This window comes from Ascaphus truei, unplaced genomic scaffold (assembly GCF_040206685.1).
Source record: "Ascaphus truei isolate aAscTru1 unplaced genomic scaffold, aAscTru1.hap1 HAP1_SCAFFOLD_1447, whole genome shotgun sequence".
Taxonomy (NCBI): Eukaryota; Metazoa; Chordata; class Amphibia; order Anura; family Ascaphidae; genus Ascaphus; species Ascaphus truei.
In genome coordinates, this window is record NW_027454331.1 from 61,662 (window position 1) to 67,506 (window position 5,845).

General features: G+C 46.9%; 1 long non-coding RNA gene across 1 annotated transcript; it reads right to left on the reverse strand.

The window, feature by feature from the left end:
• Positions 1–1,055: 1,055 nt before the first annotated feature.
• LOC142475945 (uncharacterized) lies at positions 1,056–4,640 on the reverse strand. Its single transcript, XR_012791213.1, has 3 exons — positions 4,304–4,640; positions 3,712–3,790; positions 1,056–1,418 (listed from the first exon to the last, which is right to left on the reverse strand). It is a non-coding gene; the product is annotated as an uncharacterized LOC142475945 (long non-coding RNA).
• Between the last annotated feature and the right edge of the window lie 1,205 nt (positions 4,641–5,845).

Genomic DNA, 5,845 nt, shown 5'->3' on the forward strand with positions numbered 1-5,845 from the left:
ATTATTTGTATTTTGTTATCACTGCACAATTTTTGCATAAGATTTCACTTTCACTGCTTGTGGTGCAGTAGAGCGCAATCTAGTGTTTTTTTACATTCACTGGAATTACAGTAAGAAAGTATATATAAATATGATCACACGTCACAGACATTTCATATTACACTAGCGCCTGCACCCACAGCCCGGGCCTCCACCAGGGGGCGACAGCTGGGACTCCAGTCCTGGTGCAGAGGGGGCCTCCTGGAAGGTGCTACAGAGGGGGCCTGCTGGAGGCTGTCTTTAGGGCTGCCTGTCTAAAGAGGGAGGCTTCCCCGACAGGCACCTCTCTGGGCAGCTCTGCAGGCCCCCTTAATCCTCCAGGGAAGCAGGTAGGCGGTGGGCTCCTTTCCCCCCCACCCTTCTCTCTCCCCTCCTCTCTCCACCCCCCCCCCAATTTCTCCTCTCACCTTCTCTCTTTCTCCCCCTCCTTTCCTCCCCCCTCCTCTTTCTCTCCCCCATCACCTCTCTCTCCCCATTAGAGGATAAGGAGGAGGTGCTGCACGAGAGACATGTTGTTTAAATGATAACAAATAGAAAGAATGTGAAATTATAATAGTAATAATCCCAGAAGGGCAGGACATTACCTGGCCATGAATGGACGTAATTAACATATATAAGCACAACGTAATGTATAGCAGCCAGAGAAACGCTTTATTTGGGAAAAATTACAAGGTGGAATTGTTGCTGTAAACTGATAAAATCGAGTCTGCAAACGTCACAGCACCTGGGGAATTCTGGGTAACCGCGGTTGCCGGCGCATGTTATCTGTTTGGTAAATCCTAATATACAGCAGCTTCACAAAATAGTGCCAGCGTTCATGAGGAAGAACAGGGGTATGGGGCTATTAGAAGGGCCATTATAGGTAGGGTGACCAGATTTTCAAAATGAAAAACCGGGACACATTCAAAAAAAAATTATAAAACAAATTACATCACATGATGCCCCCCGTTGCCATGACAACGAGGCACTGACATGTTGCCATGACAACGAGGCACTGACATGTTGCCATGGCAATGTGGCATCACGTGATGCCCCTGCAGTGTTTGTTTGTATAGAGGTGGGGGCTTTGCTTGGGCCCTTCAACTCTTACAGCCAGGGCATTATTGGCCAGGAATGCCCAGTTCGGAGGGAATTACTACTTCAAAATGTATTTCCAATTCTTAACACAACACAAAAAAAATAGAATACCAATAACAACCACAAACAATGTTTATGTAACCGTCAAATAAAATGTCTAAGCCCCTTGTTCAAATATGGTTGCGGTACTTACCAGATAAATCAGTGGCTGCAATCCACGACTGTATCCGCCTCTGAGCGTCTGTAAGCAATCCAGCGTTCCGTTCCTGGTGTGTGGCTGAAGAGGTGTGGGACTCCCTCCTCTCAAACGGAAAAGAAGAGCAAAAAAAAATAGAAGTTAGAACATAGGAGAAGGAGAAGAAGGAAAAGGAGAAGAGAAATAGGAGACAACTCCAGCAGATATTTTGAAGGCTTTTTCTAACTTATCTTTTTTTCATGATGAGTGAGAGAGAGACAGAGTGAGAGAGAGACAGAGTGAGAGAGAGACAGAGTGAGAGTGAGAGAGAGACAGAGTGAGAGTGAGAGAGAGACAGAGTGAGAGAGAGAGACAGAGTGAGAGAGAGACAGAGTGAGAGAGAGACAGAGTGAGAGAGAGACAGAGTGAGAGTGAGACAGAGTGAGAGTGAGAGAGTGACAGAGTGAGAGTGAGAGAGAGACAGAGTGAGAGTGAGACAGAGTGAGAGTGAGAGAGAGACAGAGTGAGAGAGAGAGACAGAGTGAGAGAGAGACAGAGTGAGAGAGAGACAGAGTGAGAGAGAGTGAGAGTGAGAGTGAGACAGAGTGAGAGTGAGACAGAGTGAGAGAGAGACAGAGTGAGAGAGAGACAGAGTGAGAGAGAGACAGAGTGAGAGTGAGAGAGAGACAGAGTGAGAGAGAGACAGAGTGAGAGAGAGAGACAGAGTGAGAGAGAGACAGAGTGAGAGTGAGAGAGAGACAGAGTGAGAGTGAGAGTGAGAGAGTGACAGAGTGAGAGTGAGAGAGAGACAGAGTGAGAGTGAGACAGAGTGAGAGAGAGAGACAGAGTGAGAGAGAGAGACAGAGTGAGAGAGAGACAGAGTGAGAGAGAGACAGAGTGAGAGAGAGACAGAGTGAGAGAGAGTGAGAGTGAGAGAGAGACAGAGTGAGAGAGAGACAGAGTGAGAGAGAGACAGAGTGAGAGTGAGAGAGAGACAGAGTGAGAGTGAGAGAGAGACAGAGTGAGAGAGAGACAGAGTGAGAGAGAGACAGAGTGAGAGTGAGAGAGAGACAGAGTGAGAGTGAGAGAGTGACAGAGTGAGAGTGAGAGAGAGACAGAGTGAGAGTGAGACAGAGTGAGAGTGAGAGAGAGACAGAGTGAGAGAGAGAGACAGAGTGAGAGAGAGACAGAGTGAGAGAGAGACAGAGTGAGAGAGAGACAGAGTGAGAGAGAGTGAGAGTGAGAGTGAGACAGAGTGAGAGTGAGACAGAGTGAGAGAGAGACAGAGTGAGAGAGAGACAGAGTGAGAGTGAGAGAGAGACAGAGTGAGAGTGAGAGAGAGACAGAGTGAGAGAGAGACAGAGTGAGAGAGAGAGACAGAGTGAGAGAGAGACAGAGTGAGAGTGAGAGAGAGACAGAGTGAGAGTGAGAGAGTGACAGAGTGAGAGTGAGAGAGAGACAGAGTGAGAGTGAGACAGAGTGAGAGTGAGAGAGAGACAGAGTGAGAGAGAGAGACAGAGTGAGAGAGAGACAGAGTGAGAGAGAGACAGAGTGAGAGAGAGACAGAGTGAGAGAGAGTGAGAGTGAGAGAGAGACAGAGTGAGAGTGAGAGAGAGACAGAGTGAGAGAGAGACAGAGTGAGAGTGAGAGAGAGACAGAGTGAGAGTGAGAGAGAGACAGAGTGAGAGAGAGACAGAGTGAGAGAGAGAGACAGAGTGAGAGAGAGAGACAGAGTGAGAGAGAGACAGAGTGAGAGAAAGACAGAGTGAGAGAGAGACAGAGTGAGATAGAGACAGAGTGAGACAGAGAGACAGAGTGAGAGAGACAGAGTGAGAGAGACAGAGTGAGAGAGAGAGACAGAGTGAGAGAGAGAGACAGAGTGAGAGAGAGACAGAGTGAGAGAGAGAGACAGAGTGAGAGAGAGAGACAGAGTGAGAGAGAGAGACAGAGTGAGAGAGAGACAGAGTGAGAGAGAGACAGAGTGAGAGAGAGACAGAGTGAGAGAGAGACAGAGTGAGAGAGAGACAGAGTGAGAGAGAGACAGAGGGACAGAGTGAGACAGAGAGACAGAGTGAGAGAGACAGAGTGAAAGAGAGAGAGAGACAGAGTGAGAGAGAGACAGAGTGAGAGAGAGACAGAGTGAGAGAGAGACAGAGTGAGAGTGAGAGAGAGACAGAGTGAGAGTGAGAGAGAGACAGAGTGAGAGTGAGAGAGAGACAGAGTGAGAGTGAGAGAGAGACAGAGTGAGAGTGAGAGAGAGACAGAGTGAGAGAGAGAGAGAGAGAGAGAGAGAGAGAGAGAGAGAGAGAGACAGAGTGAGAGAGAGACAGAGTGAGAGAGAGAGACAGAGTGTTTTGTAAAACAGTTTTTTTTTTCAAAAACAACATTTTTTTAAAATTATTTTTATATTCTGTACTTACCCAAGGTCTGTGAGGACTGGTAGTCTGTGAAAAGTCTGCCTCGTGGCCGACACCACAACGTCCGTTGTGAGTGCCCACGCTGCAAGAAAAAGGGTGCAAAAAATGTAATTGGAAATCAGCATTTTAATGCAATATAGTTATATATCTAGACAGCAGCATAAGAAAAAAAAATCATAATGTCTTTTTTACAGTTTAACTTCAACATAAATTCTATTAAGTAAAAAGGGATTTCTGTATCAGAAATGAATAAAACATACCACTTTACTTCGCAGCCTGAAATCTACTTTCTAATCTCTACTGGACTTAATAAAAAATTAACATTAATTAAAATTACTTAAATAATGAAGACATTAAAATTAAAGAATTTCAATTAATAAAAAATGACCATTAAAATTAAATAATTGACATTAATTAAAATGAAATAAACAATGAATTGACATTAAATAAAAAATGAAGGCATTAAGTACAATTAAGACTTTTTTTAAAATTGAACATTCTGACCTGACCTTGTGTACTACAATTTGCAAAATAAATAGGGGAAATAACAAATAGGGTTGTATTTATATTAAAAATATATGTTGCTACTACTTACAGTAATTATTAGCTCAGCTCTGCTCCTAGGAGGTGGATTTTGAGACACAGTCAGACAAAGGCCAAAGCAAATGTGCAGCAGCTCTCTGACACTTGCTCCTCTCCGATCCTCCGCGTGGCAGTGAATGTCACGACACTGACATCACTGACATCACTGACATCACTGACATCACTGACATCACTGACATCACTGACATCACTGACATCACTGACATCACTGACATCACTGACATCACTTCACTCCTCCCCTCCCACCTCACCTCTGGCATCATCCAATCCCCTGCGGTCCTGCTGCAGATTCAATACTTAAATTGCCTCCCCCTGCAGGAAACATCCAATCTCCTGCACCGTTATTGCCTCTCCCCCCCCCCCCCAGGCATGCTGCCTCTCCCCCCCCCCCAGGCACGCTGCCTCTCCCCCCCCCCAGGCACGCTGCCTCTCTCCCCCCCTCCCAGGCACGCTGCCTCTCCCCCCCCCACGGCACCCTTCCTTCCATTCACACATACTATACCAATACAGGGCCTTGGTGAAGGATGATGCCGGGGGCGGGGCTTAATGCCGAGGGGGGCGGGACATTGTACAATGACGGGCCGCATCCAATCAGCAAGACCCGTAACACAAGCCCAACCCCTGGCAGTAAAAAAAAAAAAAAACTTACCAGCCGGGCTGCTGCAGTCTCCTCCTCCGCGCCGCCGCAGACTCGCGCACCGCGCACAACGAACCGCCGGCGACAAAAAAACAGGGACACATGAGGAAAATCCGGGACATTACCGGTACGCACAGAAAAACGGTACAGCTCCCGAAAAACCGGGACTGTACCGGTAAAACCGGTACGGATGGTCACCCTAATTATAGGGGATGTGAGCTGCTTATAGAGCATTGGGGTATAACCAGCCCCTAATAAAATCCCTGCATACTGTGTGTTCTGGGGAATTTGCTGTTATGTTTTTGGAGTTTAAGGGACTTATTAACCCTTTGAGTGCCACCGCCGCTACGGCACAGTGTGGTCATGTGATCACAGTGGCCATTTTGGAGGAAACAGATGAAGAGCGATCCTCCTCCATTTCCTCACTGGTTAGATCGCGCTCCATGGGAACACAGGAAGTGATCTAACCCGGAAAAACAACACGCACACACGTGTCACTATGTCCTGGGGCACGCACAGGGTTAAATCCGCTCTGAAGCAGTGTCCGAAAACTCCCATTCACGTGAGCGGAGCATTTGGAATAATCCCCTTAATGAGGCAGATGGGGAGATGGAGGGGAGGGGGGGCCATTATGCACAGAGGAAACGGTCCCAGAATTCCTGGCGCTGCCCCACGGTATCTTGTTTCTTTAAATTGATGATGTCATTTAAAAGGTGCAAACCCACGTAGTTATCTAAAGACAATCTCTGTAAAGAACGTTGATACTTTACCAAATGTAAACGGGCTAAAAGCAAAAAATTTGTTGATGGCCTTTAAATGGGTGGGATTGTCAATTGTTTCCTCTGCACTGAGCCCTCCCCCCTAATCCTAGGGCCAATCATAATAAGGGATGGAGAG